This window comes from Hemitrygon akajei, unplaced genomic scaffold (genome assembly GCF_048418815.1).
Source record: "Hemitrygon akajei unplaced genomic scaffold, sHemAka1.3 Scf000045, whole genome shotgun sequence".
Lineage (NCBI taxonomy): Eukaryota > Metazoa > Chordata > Chondrichthyes > Myliobatiformes > Dasyatidae > Hemitrygon > Hemitrygon akajei.
In genome coordinates this window covers 1,228,206-1,247,922 of record NW_027331931.1, presented here as the reverse complement: position 1 = coordinate 1,247,922, position 19,717 = coordinate 1,228,206, and the positions used below count along the sequence as shown (strand labels likewise).

Below are 19,717 nucleotides of genomic sequence, written 5' to 3'. Positions count from 1 at the left end.
TCATAAACTACCTACTGAAATAATCCAGGTGTAAAATTACTTTCTTGATCAGACTGGATTTATTTAGGCAATCCAGAAAAAGTAGAAAAACAATTTGGTAAGAGCCTTCGCCGCAGTTTTAGCTTTAATATTACTGAGAGGTATTGCTCTGGGAATCTGGATGCAGTATACATAATACTTTGTAGTTAGCAGATCCTGATGGCCAGCTTTAGGCTTTGGCAATGGACCAACATAATCCCCTATAACTTTAGAAAAGGGTTCACCAAATGCAGGTATAGACCACAGTGAGGCCACTGGGGTGACCTGTTGGGGTTTACCCACAACTGGACAAGTGTGACAGGTTTGCAAAAGGTCACAGCTTTCCTCAAATTAGGCCAGTAAAATTATTTCATAAACCTGTTCACAGTTATATTCACTCTGAAATGGCCACCCAAGGGCATACTGTGGGGCAAAATTAAAATATGAGCCCTATAAACTTTAGGAAATACAATTTGGTGAACAATTGCCCATTCCTCACTCGCTGGTATAGCTGGTGGCCTCCACTTCCTCATTATCACTCCATCCATGAGATAATACCCTACTGGCACTTTCTTAATCTAATCATCTCAGAGTGCTGTTTTTATGAAGCTTCACTCTCAGGTTCTCAGTTCTGTTCTGCTATAAACTCCTTCCTAGACAGAGATATATCTTTCTGGTCAGAATTACTACCTGAATCCTTTTGAAACAATGAAGGCAGAAAAATTCCTGACAAGTCATCATAACCTGAATCCCGATTTTGGCTATCATGGGTATCAGAATCATGCTGCACAGAACTGTCTGCGTCGGCAGACTTTTTAGCCATACTTCGAGTTACTGGGCAGGAAGGATAAATGTTAAAATCCATCTGTGGGTCATCAGTGGTTCGCTTAGTTGTCAACTACACTGCAGGAACAACTTTATCTGCCAGGTCATTCCCTGACAGTAATGTAACATCTTCCACCGGTAAACTGGATCATAATCCGATCTCAACAGGTCCCGAAACCAACCCTGTCTGTAAAGTTACCTTGTATAATGGAACAGAAACCACACCGCCCCCAATGCCTTTAATAAGATTTACCTTACCGGTTTCAGTCTCATCACCAGACTTTGGAACGCTGTCTAATATAAGTGACTGAGAAGCCCCAGTATCTCAAACAATTTTCAGTGGTACCGGGGTTGACCGTTCCTTTAATAATACAATCCCGTCTGACATAAAATGATACTGGGTCAGACCTCTCAAATCCTTATCTGAACCTCAACACAATGTTCAGAACCCTGTGGGTTTATAGGTGCTTCAACCGACTGATCACAGACATTCGGGACTGCCTCCTTTTCCTTTTTCATCCCCAGGAGGCAACAATTAACCATCATATGACCAACTTTCTTACAATAGTAATAAGTAAGACCGGCATATTTCTCCTTCAACTGCTTCCCTTCATCCTTACTCTTGTCACTAGTCCCAGCTTTAATTTCTGGTTTTCCCTGGTGATCCGTGCTACTCTCTTGGAAGCTCTTATTCAAGGTAAACTTAACCTTATGAGTTAAAGCAAACTCATCTGTTAATCCAGCAGATTCCTGCAAAGTGGCAGCATCTTTTTCATCTAAATATCTCTTTATGTCATCAGGCACGCACCCTCTGAATTCTTCAATTAAAACCAACCCTTTCAAGCTGTTAAAATCATCATTTATATTTTTATATGTGCACCAGCGGTCAAAGCACACAAACTTGACATAAGCAAGTTCCATATAAATTTGGTTCACAGACTTCCTCTAATTTCTAAAATTTGCCTGTATGATTCTGGGAAGAACTCGTAAGCTTTGAGCACAGACTGTTTCACAAGGTCATAATCAGCTGCTTCATCAACTGTCAAAGCAGAATAGGCTTGCTGAGCCTTCCCCTTAATTACACTTTGTAAGAGAATAGGCCAACCCTCTTCTGGCCACTTTAAACAACCTTCTCAAAATGCTGAAAGTATTTATCAACCTCTGCATCGTCAAACGGAGGTACCAATTTAACTTCCCGACTGGCCTTAAACTTATCACCAGAGTCTAACACTCGACCCATTTTCTGCAATCTCTCTATCATTTCCAGCTCGAACAGACTCTGCCTTTCTGCTTCCTCCCTCTGTTTTTCTGCCTCTCTAGCCTCAAACTGCCTCTGACTTTCCGCAGCCTCCGCATTTAATTTTTTTCACTTGTACTGGAGCTCAAGCTCACTAGGTTTACTTTCAGGGAACACCTCCAACTCCTCCACTTTAAACACACCCTCAGATACATAATGTTCAGCTATTACACTCTGCATCTGTGCCCTCCTCATTGTCGATTTCCCCTTAGCAAATTTTAACCTTTTAGTAATACTCAACAACTCAACCCTTCTGATGTGCTCTAATACCTCAGAGGTTGGCGCTTACTGACATCTATCAACATCCATCGATGCTGATTTTCCACACACAAATAAATCAAAAGGAATTTCCCCAATTAAATCGATAATTAATGACTACGCCCCCAAATCTGTTCATATCCCGGATGCAGGCCCACATTTTGTTATGAATTGTAACGCTTTAGAAACGAACACCAGCAATAGGCTACACCCGGAGTCAGTTTTTGATGTTAAAATCATCTTTATTAAAATCTACTTATAATATAGTAACTTAAACAAGATAAACAAATGTGTTATGTGTATATATGTGTGTAAATATAACGCCCAGACTATTGAGCTCGGGGGAAACAAGGCTTGGAGTCTTGAGATGGCAAAGTATGAAAGTTCAGTTCAACCACGGAATAGGTGATGAGAGAGATATTTGTAATCCAGCGTAAATGTTGAGAGAAGGCAATTATGTCGAATTCCACAGGTTTCATGGTGGTAAAACGAGACAACAGTTGCTGTAGATTTTATCCGTCATCATTCCAAATCCACATACGAATTACCGGGGAAAGTGACTTGTCACAAGGGGTATCGTCTTCAAGTGAATTACCCCACCACACCCAGGCAAGAGTTAACACATCAGTGGTCTTCACAGGATACCCCAAATCAGATCCACTCCTACGGATCAAACGAGGTGACAACCACACATTTGAGTACGCTGAATTGATAATTAACCCACCCTTGTGGGCATAGGAAAGTTGCAATCAGTGACCCTTGGCCACGAGTTCCCTGGTTTCGATCCTTCCATTTTTCCTCCTTCGTCTACGTCTGACTCTGAGTGTCTGTGTCCTCGGTTAAAACTAAACAAGCTGCGAGCGATGTAAACAAGCTGCAAGTCAAACTGATTTAACTTTTTAATTTTTCTCACTTAAAATGACAGTCCACTTCAAACGAAACATAGGGATTCATAACAACGGCAACTTCCCATTGTGAACTGATTGATGTGCCAGTACTAGAGATGACTGAGTGAATTCTTTCCCACATTCTGAGCAGGTGAACGGCCTTTCCCCAGTGTGAGTTCGCTGGTGTCTCTGTAGTTTGGCTGACCGAGTGAATCGCTTCCCTCATTCTGAGCAGGTGAACGGCTTCTCCCCAATGTGAACTCGCTGATGACTCTGTAGGTGGGATGACTGAGTGAATCCCTTCCCACAGACTGAGCAGGTGAATGGCTTCTCCCCGGTGTGAACTCGCTGATGACTCTGTAGGTGGGATGACTGAGTGAATCCCTTCCCACAGACTGAGCAGGTGAATGGCTTCTCCCCGGTGTGAACTCGCTGATGACTCTGTAGGTTGGATGACTGAGTGAATCCCTTTCCACAGACTGAGCAGGTGAATGGCGTCTCCCCGGTGTGAACTCGCTGATGACTCTGTAGGTGGGATGACTGAGTGAATCCCTTCCCACAGACTGAGCAGGTGAACGGCTTCTCCCCAATGTGAACTCGCTGATGACTCTGTAGGTGGGATGACTGAGTGAATCCCTTCCCACAGACTGAGCAGGTGAATGGCTTCTCCCCGGTGTGAACTCGCTGATGACTCTGTAGGTGGGATGACTGAGTGAATCCCTTCCCACAGACTGAGCAGGTGAATGGCTTCTCCCCGGTGTGAACTCGCTGATGACTCTGTAGGTTGGATGACTGAGTGAATCCCTTTCCACAGACTGAGCAGGTGAATGGCGTCTCCCCGGTGTGAACTCGCTGATGACTCTGTAGGTGGGATGACTGAGTGAATCCCTTCCCACAGACTGAGCAGCTGAACGGCTTCTCCCCAGTGTGAACTCGCTGATGTATCTGTAGGTGGTGTGACTGAGTGAATCCCTTCCCACAGACTGAGCAGGTGAATGGCTTCTCCCCGGTGTGAACTCGCTGATGTCTCTGTAGGGTGGATGACTGAGTGAATCTCTCCCCACAGACTGAGCAAGTGAATGGCTTCTCCCCGGTGTGAACTCGCTGATGTACCTGTAGGGTGGAAGATCGAGTGAATCGCTTCCCACATTCTGAACAAAGGAAGGGCTTCTCCCCAGTGTGAATTCGATGGTGTCTCTGTAGGTCGGATGACCGAGTGAACCGTTTCGCACATTCTGAGCAGGTGAATGGCCCCTCCCCAGTGTGAACTCGCTGGTGTGCCATTACGTCGGATGATTGAGTGAATCCTTTCCCACAAATTCAGCAGATCACCACCCTCTGTCTGGTGTGAACTGACTGGTGTGTCCAGAGGTGGGGAGACCAATTGAATCCTTTCTCACACAGAGAACAGGTGAATGGCCTTGCCCAGTGTGAACTTGCTGATGTACCTTCAGTTGAGATGACCGAGTGAATCTATTCCCACTGTCTGAGCAGGTGAACGGCCTTTCTCCTGTGTAAAATGACGGGCGTGCCAGTTGGTCAGATGACCGAATAAATCCCTCCCCAAAGTCTGAGTAGGAACGATGTTCGATTGAATCCTTCGCTCCACTTCTTAAATATCTGGTCAGAGACAGAAAAATTTGCGTGCTGTGTTTGAGATTCCTGGAGACAAATTCCTTCTCGTTTTAACCTGTGAAATGATTTACAAAGTCGATCAATGGCTGTAGGACAACATTTCAGATGAGATTATTGGAGTCGCCAAGTTTTGATCTGGCTGTTCCTTACTGTTACAATGAGGTTGAAACCAAGTTGGACAGAGAAATCATCTCCTGACTGGGCAGAGTGCTGGTATCTGGAATGACCATCAGTTCCCTGATGCTCTTCCTGTCTCTATAAGAATGGGGCATTTCTGCCGTCTCCTGGCTCAGTTTGACTCTCTCCATTGGTATTATTCCATCTTCCTTCTGAGCAGCATGGGTGCCTGGCCCGACAGTAACTGAAACACTCTCATGCAAATAGTCTTTCCTGACGTGCATCTGGGATTTTCTGTCACGTATTATTAACTTAAAGTTCCACAATTTTAACGCCATATAAAAAATCCCTGCTGAGGTGAATGGTTGGTCTGCACAGCTGTTAAAAGGACTTAGAGTGAATATTAGCGTTACTTCAGGTTCTTGTGGAAAATTACAATACAGAAACAGGCCATTTGGGCCATCTGGTTTGTGCTGAACTAATTAAACTGCCCACTCCCACATCCCTACCATGCAGGTACCTACACGAACCTCTGAAATGTTGAAATCGAGCTCGCATGCACCACTTGTGCTGGCTGCTCATTCCACACCCGGATGACTGTCTGTGTGAAGAAGCTTCCCCTCATGTTCACCTTTCACCCTTAACCCATGGCCTCTGGTTGTAGTCCCACACCATTTCAGTGGTAAAAGCCAGCTAAGGGGAGTAGGGGGCGACGGTGGCTGACAAGGGAAGTCAAGGACAGTATAAAAATAAAAGAGAAGATGTATAACATAGCAAAGATGAGAGGGAAGGCAGAGGATTGGGAAACCTTTAAAGAGCAACAGAAGATAACTAAAAAGGCAATACGGGGAGAAAAAACTAAATTCAAAATTCTCCTACTAAATTCCTGTGTATAGAGGGGAGGAACTATTTGACGATGCAGCGTGTTTACACTTGCTTGCAGCTTGTGTTTACATAGCTCACAGTTTGTTTTATTTAAGCAAGGACAGTCACAAACACAGTCAGCCAGGGAGAAAGAAAGAAGATGGAAAGTTCGAAACAAAGGTTCCTAGAGGCCAAAGGCCACTGTTTGGAGTCTCCTATGCCCACAAGGGTGGGTTGACTATTGATCCAGCGTATACCGAATGTGTGATTGTCACTTTGTTTGATCCATTGGAGTGGATCTGTTGGTTTGGGAGTATCCTGTGAGGACCACTTGTGCTAACCCTTGCCTGGGTGTGGTAATTCACTTGAAGAGGTACGCGTGTGAACAATCACTGTTAGTGATAATTCGTATAATCCATATGCGGATTTTGTTGGAGTATCCCGTGGCTACCACTTTTGTTAACCCTTAGGTGAATTCGGGTGTGTTATGTAGTAAACACTAGTGAAAAGGGATATTCTGTGGAAATCACTGTCGGTAATACTTTGTGTGTTGGGTCTGGATTGGGAGTACCTTGCGGAATCTACCTGTGTGTTAACCCTTGCTTGGGTGGTAGTTCCTTCTGAAGACAGTACTCCTGTGATAAGCTACTTTTGGAGATAATTCGTATGTGGATTTAGAACAACAACGGATAAGACCTGCAGCGACTGTTATCCTGTTTTACCACTGTGGAATTTGTGGAATTCAACGTAATTGCCTTCTCTTGACATTCACCTTGGATTACAACTATCTCTCTCTCGTCATTGATTCCGTGGATGAACTGAATGTCATACTTTACCATCTCAAGACTTTAAGCTTGGTATTTCCTGTGCTCAGTGACTTGGGAGTTATATTTACACATATGTGTCCTCATAACACTTTTAGCTTTTGATTATTTTGCTTAATTTGTTATATTATAAGTAGATACGAATAAAGCCAGTGGTTTTAACTTCAAAAGCACACTCCAGGTGTGGTCTATTGCTGCTGGTTCATTTAAACCGTTACGGGAATGTAACAGAGGTGTTTGTGTTTATGTCTTTCCGGAAGCCCCCATGTTAACACCTTCCTGTCTCTCTGTCACACCTTGCCAAACAGGTAGAACCAGGGACCTGCTGGGTAAAACTATGATTCCAATGTCTGTAATCCTGATCAACCAGAGTGAGGAACTCTCAGCCTGGGCTTCCTCAAATAACACCTGGGGAAGAGAGTGAGGAACTGTGGTCCAGTCAGAGATGACTGTGGCTGTCGGTGTTTTGAGGGATGTTTCTCAGGCCCCCACCAAACGGAACTTCCTATACTGGGAAACATGCATCCTGGCCAGAACCGATCAGCCGAGAGGAATAACTGAGACTGAGCGATTTTGGATGATCGCTTTTCTCTCCTATGGAGTAGCCAGTAATTCACGAGAGATAATCAATTTGGCTATAAGCACTTGAGGAGCTGGCCACAATACTGCAGGGACCCTGACAGAAACAAAGGCCCAGGTAACAGAAATATCCACTGAAATGATTGCAATCCGGCAAATAGTCGTACAGAATTGTACGGCTTTAGATTTTATCCCAGCTGAGAAAGGGGGAACCTGTGCTATTACTGACACAGAATGCTGCACCTATATCCCTGAATGGTCTACTAACGTTACATCCCTCTCCGAGCACACTGCCAAGGAGACTGGCAGCATCAAGAGAGTAGGGCAGGATTTACACGGGTTCACCGAAGGGTCGAAATGGTGATCTTCGAAGACCTGTCGGTAATATGTGGGGCATGATATTGCATTATCTCCAAATGGTTGTACATATCATTGTTATAAGTACGGACGTATGCCGTTTTTACCCTCTGAGAAGTCAATGCTGTACTTGGTTGCTTTCTCTGTAAAAAGTTACTGCTTTGTTGATCATGTAATAATCTAAAGGAGGGAATGATAACGTATGCAAAAGGGTTAACACTACATTAAAAAATAGCAGTATGTTTTTCTGAAAGAAACTTCTGATGATCAACCAATGTGCTAAGACGTGCTGAACCATATTTCTTCTTCAGGGTAGCTAGCTAGGGTTTCAGGATGCTTATCTCCTTGTGCACTCATGTGTACTGATAGGACAGCTTCTGTCTGTTCTCTGTGTGTAAGCCATTATGACTATTTTGTAATTTGTCTTTAGGGTCTGTCATGTAGAAAATATTTTTGGCTCCAGCCTGTCTTGTGTGGGGAGTATCTGGACAGATATATCTGTGGAGTAAGGGGAATTGGTGAACTGGTTGGGAGCATTCACAGACTGTTCCTGTCTGAGTGACTAACTGAGTAAGTCCCGCTCGGAGTGGATAGTTCAAAGGTTAATTTATTATCAAAGCAGGAATTCATAAATAACGCTGAGTTTTCTTCTTCTCCAGAGAACCACAAAACAAAGAAAACATGAAAGTCGTTCACAGAGAAAAAAAAATGAAACTCCCTCCCCAACCCCCGCATCAAAAAGGACGGCATCCCGATCATCTACCACCAAAACCCACCCCTCCCTCACAAAAGGGAAGAAAAATATCGACACCCGTTAAAAAATACCCCTACCCCGCACAACTGCGGAGGAGCCGATGTCACCAGTGTAGAGGCGGCCACATCGGGAGCAGCGGACACAACAGGCGAACCCAGAAGATTGACAGGTGAGGTGTCGCCTCACCTGGAAAGATGTTCGGACAACGGAGAGAGTTCGGCCGTCCGGCCCTTTCACTGTGACAGCCCGAACTCCACATCAAATCCGTCCAAACGAATCTGGGCGGACTTTAATGACCAATAAATCTAGACGATCAGCTGTCTGAATGATCCCCTGACTCTGAGAGGAAAGGGTATCTATGGTCCACACTGTCAGGGTGATGAATTTACCAGGAGACAAAGACTGCAGGGACGAGTGGTTTTCTGTTGAGTAATACACTGTGTGTGGACCCCGCTGTCAATTCTGGTGCTGTGACCCGAATCCAGACAAACACCACGCTGCCCACTCCACCAACAACACGGCACAGCCGGACACATAACAGGGGACTTTACATCTCACAACACTGGATTCAGTGATGAAACCCGTGATTAATGTTGTTGTCTCACCGAAAAGTCCAATAACCCTAACCATAACCCTGCAATATGGCGTAAAATCCCTCTCCGCATACTATCAAGGGTTACACAGACCAAAGTCCAAACTGCCGGAGGAACTCAGTGGGTCGGGCAGCATCTGTGGAGGGAAATGGACCGTCAACATTTCGGGCCTAGACCCTCCCTCTGGACTGAGTGTGGTCGGGAAATAGTCAGAGAAAAGAGGTGAGGGGTGGGGATGGGGCAAGAGCTGGGGAGTGAGAGGTGGATCCAGGTGAGGGGGAGGTGGGAAGTTGGAAATAGTGACAAGGGTGGGAGGTGAGTAGTTGGGGCAACACGGGGCTGCAGAAAATGGAAATTAATTCCATAGAGGATGAAAAAAGAGGTTAGAGAGTATTTGTTATAGAGAGTGCAATGAATATTCACCTGACTGATCCCTGGAGTGGTGGGGTCATTACTTGAAGAAAGATCAAATGTGATAACTCTAAATGTCATTTAGAGAATCGGGGACTCAGAGGTGAACACATTGAAATGCACAACATCATTACTGGTTGAACCAGGGATCCCAGTCTCTGAAAAAGGGGGTGGACTGTCCGGGACTGTGATGAGGGGAAAAGTCTCCATTCCGAGGGTGGTGAATATCTGTAAATCCCCTCTACAGAGGGCGGTGAAGACTCAGTGATCATCCTCACGTAGAAAAGAGGCCGGCAGATGTGTGGAGACCGAATGATCGAGGAAATGAGGATCGGACAGAAACGTGGCTGAGATGGGGGAGCAGCCGCCATCTTGTTGATGGTTAGAGGGGCCGAATGGCGACCTCCTGCTGTTTCTCACTTGATGTTTCAGTGTTCCTGTCCAGTGAGCAAGGAGGAATGTGAATAGAAATTAGTGTTTGTAAACACAGAACTGATTTAAATGAAACGTGAACACTTCCTGTTTGGGCTTGAATAATGTGTCGGACCGGGATGGGAATCGAGCCCTTTACTCTGTGACCTGGGGGTGGAGGGAAAGGGATCGGGGTAGATATGGTCTGGAAAATTTGACATGTATCTGGTGTAAATATGGAATAATATGGGGAATGCGGCGGATGGGTCGGGCAGTGTGTGAGGGGAGAGGAGCAGAGTCACCGGTTCAGGTGGGAGACGCTCCACCCGTCACCTGATCCCGTTTACTCTTCACGTTTTTCTGCAGATCTGCAGCATCTGCGGGTCACTGCTCTACGTGTACGTGTAGCTTCACCTTTGTCCCCTTCAGACAACGCAGTGAGATCCGGATCTGTCACGTCCTCTCATTGTGGGTGGACAATGTTTTTTTCTGTAATATTTTCCGCATGTTTCATACACTGTTTCGACGTGCTGAAGTGCTACCAATGTTTCTGGGTGTCTGAACCATTTATGTGAGAATTTAGCCATTTGTATTTATCTGAGCTTCTCATAAATATGTACAGTTCAGTTAAGCTTCACTGTAGAATTTCCAAAGCAACAACCCAGTCAGACAAATTGTTCCACACAATTAAAATAGTTTATTACATCTTTATTTTTTCTACTTTTGTGCTATATATATTCTTATTTTAAATCACAATTGTTAAACTCTTTTGTTAAGAATTAACAATTAACAACGTATTTCCTGGCATATACTGGTGTTATTAAACCTGATTCTGATATTGATATGGGAGACCAACCACCGGTCACCTGATCCCAGTTACTGCAGACCGTAATGTGAGATTGAAGCATTTCCCAGATATTTGCTTTCCACAGAAATGACAACAGTTCAGTTTCCTTCTGAGGTTCCAGAGCAGAAGCTCAGTCTGTCTAATAATTCCACACAGTTAAAATGGGGAATTCGTTTATTATCATCACGTACTGAGCTACAGTGAAAATCTTGCCTGATGTACCATCCACACAGATCGATACATTACGATAGTACATTGAGCTGATATACAACAAAAAATAACTAACAAAGCATTATGGCTGCCGAGAGAGTGCAGTACAGATAGACATATGTTACAGGGTCACGTCGAGTTACATTGTGAGTTTGAGTCCATTTTATCATTCATTTGGCTTATAACTGCAGACAGGAAGCCATCCTTCAGCCTGCTGTTACGCACTTTAAAGCTTTTGTATCTCTCCGCCAATGTGAGAGCGGGTTTGCAGCAAGAATGTTCAGGTTGTTTGGTTTTTTTGTGTATATGGCCTGCTTTTCCGAGGGAGGGGAAGTGTAGGGAGAGTCCATGGAGTGGAGGCTTCTTTCTCTGATGTTCTCTGCTCTCCAAAGTTCTTTGCAGTTCCTTGCAGTCATGGGTGGAGCAGTAGCCATACAAAGGCATGAAGTATCCACAAGGAGCTCAGAGACCTCGGCCTTCACCCTGTCTTTTGTAGCTGAATCCTGGATTTCCTGTCAGATCTCCTGTCAAGGCTCGGTCCAAACAATCTTTTCACCCTTCTTCAGGTTAGTCAGAGGAAGAGCGATAGCAGCAAAGTTCTTACAGAACTTACGATAACATCCATCCATTCCCAGAAACCTTCTAAGAGCCTTCTTAGCAGTCAGAATAGGAATTTAAGAAATTGCCTGGACTTTTGCCCGAACAGGAGCCAACTTGCATTGACCAAGACAGGTCAGAATGGCATGGCCAAATTCACTCTTAGCTAAGTTAACTGTAAGGCTGGCCTGGGAAAACCTGTCAAACAGCTTCTCTACTGCAGAGATATGCTCTTCCCAAGTGTCACTCCCTGTGACTAAGTCATCAATATAGGCATCTGTGTGTTCTAACCCTCGAATTACAGAATCATTCATTTTCCAGAATGTTCCTGGACCAGTTTTCATTCCAAACAGCAAAACATTGTATTCATACAACCCAGATGGTATCACAGATGCAGAATTTTTTCTACCTCTGTCTGTCAATGGAACACACCAATACCCTGTAAACAGATCAATCTTTGTAAGAAATTCAGCTTTTCCAACCTTATTGATGCAATCATCTATCCTCGGGATAGAATAGGCATCTGTTTTTGTTACTGTATTTGGCTTCCTATAGTCGGTGCAAAATCTAACACTACCATCAGGTTTGGGCACAATAATGCAGGGTGACTCCAATCTGATGCTGAAGGGCTAATAATACCATTTTCCTGCATATTTTCAATTTCTTGCTCAGCCTGTTTACACTTTTCTACGTTCATACGATATGGGTGTTGTTTATTCGGTTTAACCAATATCTACATCATGTTCTGCGACCGTGGTTTGCTTGGGAATATCGGGAAATAAATCTTTAAACTTCAGAATTAATTCCTTCAGCTGTTGTTGTTGCTTTGGCTGCAGATGAGCCAACTTGTTATCAATGTTTTCTAGAACAACCGAGTTCATTAGCCTAACTGGGACCATGTTTGGCTTGTGAAAAGTCTCAGACAAATCAATTGCTTCATTCTCAGGGTTGCCAGATTCATATGTTTTGCCAACAACACTCACAGATGGTGCCTGCTTGTCAAAATAAGGCTTTATTATATTTATCTGTACCACCTGTGTTAGATTACATCAGTCGGGTGTTTTGATAACATAATTCAATATTATTTTGAGAGACTATTTCACAGGGTCCATTGAGTTTTGCCTGAAGTGGATTTGTCAGCATTGGAGATAAGGTAAGCACCTTATCCCCCACCTGGTATTTTCTTTCGCAAGCCCACTTATCAAACCAACACTTCATTTTGTTTTGAGAAATCTTTAAGGTTTGTCTCGCTAGACTACAGGCCTGGAGTAGTTCATTGTTGAACTTCAAAACTTAGTCTAACAAGTTAACATGCACATTCCCATCAATTCACTATTCCTTTAACAAGGTCAAAGTTCCCCTCACTCTATGACCAAATACAAATTCAAATGGACTAAAGCCCAGTGATTCCTGTACCAACTCTCTTACTGCGAACAAAAGCAAATATATTCCTTCATCTCAGTGTTTTCCATTTTCAACACAGTATGTCTTTTTTTGGCGTGTGCGTGCGTGCGTTCGATGATGTATTTTTCAAGCCTTTACAAGGCACGGAGTGAAAGAGACAGACAGTGTGGAACACATTATGTCTTAATCATTGTTTTGAGGGTAGAATGAAATCTTTCTAGAACCCATCATAATTCTGGATGTTACACAGACGAGGTAATTTGCTTAGACGATGTACTGACATAAAATACCTGTTGGAATAATCTAGATGTAAAATTGCTTCCTTGATCAGACTGGATTTCTATAGGCAAATCAAATAAAGTAAAAAAAAACTTGGTAAGAGCCTTCGCCACAGTTTTAGCTTTAATATTTCTGAGAGGTATTGCCTCTGGGAATCTGGATGCAGTACACATAATAGTTAGCAGATACTGATGGCCAGCTTTAGTCTTTGGCAATGGGCCAACACAATCCACTATAAATTTTGAAAAGGGTTCACCAAATGCAGTTATATATAGACTGCAGTGGTGCACTGTGGAGACCTGATTAGGTTTACCGACAACTTGACCAATGTGACAGGTTCTGCAAAAGGTCACAACATCTTTCCTCAGATTAGGCCAGCAGAATTATTACATAATCCTTACAGTTTTATTCACTCCAAAATGGCCACCTGAGGGCAGACTGTGGGCCAAAGTTAAAATTTCAGTCCTATAAACTTTAGGAACTACACCTTGGTGAACAATTGCCCATGCGTCACTCGCTGGTATAGCAGGTGGCCTCCACTTCCTCATTATCACTCCATCCTTGTGATAATACCCTACTGGCACTTTCTTAATCTCATCATCTGGGAAAGCTGTTTCTTTTAAAACTTCAAACTCAGGGTCTTGGTTCTGTTCTGCGATAAACTCGTCTGCATCGGCAGACATTTTAGCCATACTTCGAGTTCCTGCGCAGGAAGGATAAATGTTAAAATCCATCTGTGGGTCGTCAGTGGTTGGGTTAGTTGTTAACTGCACTGCAGGAACAACTTTACCATTTGCCAGGTCATTCACTAACAGCAAAGTAACATCTTCCTCTGGTAAACTGGAGCATACTCCGATATTAACAGGTCCTGAAACCAACCCTGACAGTAAAGTTACCTTGTGCAATGGCACGGAAACCATGCCGCCCCCAATAACTTTAATAAGATTTACCTCACCAGTGTTAGTCTCATCACCAAACTTTGGAACGCTGTCTAATATAAGTGACTGAGAAGCCCCAGTAACTCGAAGAATTTTCACTCATACCGGGGTTGACCCTTCCTTTACTAATACAAACCCATCTGACATAAAATGATCGAATCCCTTCTTAACTCGGTCAGACCTCTCAGACCTTAACTGAGCCTGAAACAGAATGTACAGAACCCTGTGGGTTGATAGGTGCTTCAACATACTGAACACAGGCATTTGGGAATGAATCCTTCTCCTTTTTCTTCTTTAAGATGGAACAATTAGCCGTAATATAACCAGCTTTCTTACAATAGTAACAAGTGAGACCAGAATATTTCTCCTTCAACTGCTTCCCTTCATCCTTACTCTTGTCACTAGTCCCAGCTTTAATTTCTGGTTTACCCTGGTGATCCCTGCTACTCTTTTGGAAGCTCTTATTCGGGATAATCTTAACCTTATGAGTAAAAACAAACTCATTTGCTATTCTATCAGACTCCTGCAAAGTGGCAGCATCCTATTCATCTAAATAGGTCTTTATGTCATCAGGAATGCACCTTTTGAATTCTTCAATTAAAAGTAACACTTTCAAGCTGTTACAATCATCATTTATATTTTTACATGTGCACCGGCGGTCAAAACACACAAACTTCTCATAAGCAAGTTCCATATAAGTCTGTTTCACAGATTTCTTCAAATTTCCAAACTTTTGCCTGTATGATTCTGGGAAGAACTCGTAAGCTTTGAGAACAGACTGTTTCACTATGTCATAATCAGCTGCTTCATCAACTGTCAAAGCAGAATAGGCTTGCTGAGCCTTCCCCTTAATTACACTTCGTAAGAGAAAAGGCCAACCATCTTTTGGCAACTTTAAACTTTCAGCAACCTTCTCAAAATGCTGAAAGTATATAACAACCTCTGCCTCGTCAAATGGAGGTACCAATTTAACTTCCCGACTGGCCTTAAACTTATCACTAGAGTCTAACGCTAGACCCCTTTGCTGCAATCTCTCTATCTTTTCCAGCTCAAACAGCCTTTGCCTTTCTGCTTCACCCATCTGTTTTTCTGCCTCCCTAGCCTCAAACTGCCCCTGCCTTCCGAAGCCTTTATATTTAATTTTTCTCACTTGTACTGGAGCACATGCTCACGAGGTTTACTTTCAGGAAACACCTCCAACTCCTCGACTTTAAACACACCCTCAGATACATAATGTTCAGCTATTATCCTCTGCATCTGTGCCGTCCTTATTGTCGATTTCACCTTAGCAAGTTTTAAATCAAAGGGACTTCCTCAATGAAGTCAATAATTAATGACAATGCCCCCAAAACTGTTAATATCTCGGACGCAGGCCCAATTTTGTTATGAATCATAATGCTTTAGAAATGAACCATCAGCAATAGACTACACCTGGAGTCTGTTTTTTGAAGTTAAAACTATCTTTATTAGAATCTACTTATAATATAGTAACAAGCAAGATAAACAAAAGATATATTGTTATATATATATGTGTGTAAATATAACTCCAAAACAATTGAGCTCGGGAGAAACACAGCTTGGAGTCTTGAGATGGCAAAGTATAAAAGTTCAGTTCAACCATGGAGCAGGTGATGAGAGAAATATTTGTAATCCAGCGTCAATGTTGAGAGAAGGCAATTACGTCGAATTCCACAGGTTTCATTGTGGTAAAACGAGATAACAGTTGCTGTAGATTTTATCCGTCTTCGTTTCAAATCCACGTACGAATTATCACCGAAAGTGACTTGTCACAAGGGGTAACATCTTCAATTGAATTACCACACCACACCCAGGCAAGGGTTAACACATCAGTGGTCTTCATAGGATAGCCTAAATCAGATCCACTCCTATGGATCAAACGAGGTGACATCCACATAATTGATGTACACTGAACGATCATTAACCCACCCTTGTGGGCATAGGAAAGTTGCAATCAGTGACCCTTGGCCACGAGTTCCCTGGTTTTGATCCTTCCATTTTTCTTCCTTCATCTCCGTCTGACTCTGAGTGTCTGTGTCCTCGGTTAAAACTAAACAAGCTGAGAGCGATGTAAACAAGCTGCAAGTCAGACTGATTCGCCTTCTTAATCTCTCTCTCTCTCTTAAAATGACAGTCCATGGCAAACGAAACCTAGGGAATCATAACAATGACCACTCCCCATTGTGAACTGACTGGTGTGCCAGTAGTTGGGGCGACTGAGTGAATCTTTTCCCACATTCTGAGCAGATGAATGGCCTCTCTCCAGTGTGATCTCGCTGATGACTCTGTAGTTAGGATAACCAATTAATTCCCTTCCCACATTCTTTGCAGGTGATCGTCTTCTCCCCAGTGTGAACTCCCTGATGACATTGAAGAGTGGATGACTGAGTGAATCTTTTCCCAGAGACTGAGCAGTTGAATGGTCTCGCCCCAGTGTAAACTCGGTGATGTCTCTGTATATTGGATGACTCAGTGAATCCCTTTCCACAGACTGAGCAGGTGAACGGCCTCTCTCCAGTGTGAACTGATTGGTGTCTCTGTAGGTGAGATGCCAGTGAGAATCCCTTCCCACATTCTGAGCAGGTGAACAGCTTCTCCCCAGTGTGAACTCGCTGGTGACTCTGTAGGTGGGATGAATGAGTGAATCCCTTCCCACAGACTGAGCAGATGAATGGCTTCTCCCCAGTGTGAACTCGCTGATGTACCAGTAGGGTAGATGACTGAGTGAATCCTTTCCCACAGACTGAGCAAGTGAACGGCTTTTCCCCAGTGTGAACTCGCTGGTGAGCCATTAGGTCAGATGACTGAGTGAATCCTTTCCCAGAAATTCAGCAGATGACAGCCTCTGCCCAGTGTGGTGTGAACTGACTGGTGTGTCCACAGGTGGGAAGACTGACTGAATCCTTTCTCACACACAGAACAGGTGAATGGCCTTGCCCAGTGTGAACTTACCTTCAGTTGAGATGACCGAGTGAATCCATTCCCACTGTCTGAGCAGGTGAATGGCCTTTCTCCTGTGTAAAATGATGGGCGTGCCAGTTAGTCAATTGCCCAAGTGAATCCTTCCCCACAGTCTGAACAGGAAGGATGGTTGATTGAATCCCTTGCTCCATCTCTTAAACCTCTAGACAGAGACGGCAAAACTGGCGTGCTGTGTTTGAAATTCCTGGAGACAAATTCCTTCTCGTTTTTAACCTGTGAAAAGATTTACAAAATCCATCAGTGGGTGTAGGACAACATTTCAGGTGAGATGACTTGAGTTGCCAAGGTTTCATCATCCAATTTACTGTCTCATCTTGACTGCTGAATGACTGAACCTTCTTGACCAACTTCCCTTATGAGACTTTGTCAAGTGCCTTGCTAATGTCCATGTAGACAACATCCACTGACTTGCCTTCATCCACTTTCCGGATAACTTCCTCGAGAGACTCTATAAGACTGGTTGGACAGGACCTACCATGCACAAAGCCATGCTGCCTATCCTTAATCAGTCCACATCTATCCAAATACTTTTATCCGGTTCCTGCACATACGTTCCAATAGCTTTCTCACTACTGATGTCAAGCTCACTAATGTACAATTTCCTAGTTTATATTTAGAGCCTTCCTTGAACAGCGGAACAACATCGGCTGTCCTCCAATCCTCCAGTAACTCACCTGTCACTAAGGATGATTTAAATATCTGTGCTAAGGCCCCCACAATTTCTGCACTTGCCTTCCGCAGGGTCTCGGGGAACAACTTGTTAGGCCCTGGGGATTGATCCACGCTAATTTGCCTTAAGGCAGCAAACACCTCCACCTCTTTCATCTGCACCAGGTCCATGAAGTTGATGCGGCTTTGCCTCACTTCTATAAACTCTGTGTCCATCTCCTGAGTAAATACAGATGCAGAAAAAATCTCCCCATCTATTTTGTCTCCTCATATGGATTAGCATTCTGATCATGCAGAGGATTAATTTTTTTCCCATGTAATCTTTATTGCTCTGAACATATCTGCAGAATCCCTGATGATTCTCCTTCACCTTGTCAGCTGGGGCAACCTCATGCCTTCTTATATTTCTTTCATCAGTGCTCACTTGAATTTCCTGTATTTAATAAGTACACCATTTGTTCCCATCTGCCTGTATCTGGTATGCACCTCCTTTTTATTGATCTGGGAGAGGAAAGCCAAAGGGGTGATAGAGCTGCATGCTGGGAGGTGGTGGTAAGGTGGGGGGGGGGGGTTAAACGAAAGTTACAGGGGGAATGGGAGCCTGAATAACTGAACAGAGAGTGGAGTGTTTGTGGAGATAGTTGTTGTTCAGTCCTCAAAGTCAGGAATGAAAAAGTTGAGCATGATGCAGTGAATATGCTGAGCCCTGTATATTTCAATACAAAGAGCAGCGTAGGAAAGGCAGATGTGTTCAGGGCATGGATCAACACCTGGAATTAAGATACTAGGATCTGGCAACTGTGGATTGGGACAGTCTGCTTTATGGCAAAGGGAGAGGCAGGCAGAATCTTATGGAGTATAAGAAATGCAAGAGAACACATAAGAAATAAACCAGTATAGCTAAAAGAAGGCATGAGGTTGCTGTCGCAGAAACGATGAAGGATAATTCTCTGAGATTCTAGAGATAGATTAAGAGCAAAAGGATTGCAAGGCACAAAGTTGGTCCTCTGGAAGACCGGAATGGCAATCCACGTGTGGAACCAAAGCAGATGGTGGATATCTTAATTCTGAAATATTTTTCCATCTCTGTTTACTCAGCAGATGATCAAAGAGTCCATGGGAGGGTGGAAAAGTGGCATTGAAATCATGGACCCTATACAGATTAAAGAAGAGTAGTTACTTCACTGTTCAAAATAGAAGATAGAAATCTACAGCATATTCCAGACCATTCAGCCTAAAATGTTGTGCCAACCATGTAACCTACTCTAGTAACTGCCTGGAATTTCCCTAGCACACAGCCCTCTGTTTATCTAAGCTCCATGTACCTATCTAAGAGGCTGTTAAAAGACCCCATTGTATCTGTCTGGACCACCGCTGCTGGCAGTGCATTCCACGCACGCACCACTCTCTGTGTAAAAATCTTACCCCTGACATCCCTCAGTATCTATTTCCAAGCACCATAAAACTATGCCCCCTTGTGTTAGCCATTTCAAACCTGGGAAAAAACCTCTGGCTATCCACACGCTCAATGCCCCTCATCTTTTTATACACCTAAAAAAGGCTCTAAACATAAAGAAGGAAATTATACATTGGATTGAGGATTTGTTAGAAGTATACAAAATTATGAGAGTATAGATAGGTTAAATGCAAGCAGCTTTTTCCACGGAGGATCAGTGGGACTACAACCAGAGGTCATAGGTAAGTGTGGAAGGTGAATATTTAATGGGAACATCTGGAAAAGCTGTTTACTGAAATGGTTGTGAGAGTGTGGAATGAGATGCCAGCACAAGTGGTGAATATGAGCTCGGTTTTACCATTTTAAAGAAGTTTGGATGGGAGCCTGGATGGTAGGGGTATGGAGGGCGATGGTCCCAGTGCAGGTAGTTGCATTAGACAACTTAAATGTTTTTTCAGCATTGACTAGATGGGCTAAATAGCCCATT

The 19,717-nt window shown here is 43.6% G+C and overlaps 1 pseudogene; it reads right to left on the bottom strand.

Annotated features, from left to right (window-relative positions):
* Positions 1 to 3,348: 3,348 nt before the first annotated feature.
* On the bottom strand, positions 3,349 to 14,087 carry LOC140720571 (uncharacterized; annotated as a pseudogene).
* Between the last annotated feature and the right edge of the window lie 5,630 nt (positions 14,088 to 19,717).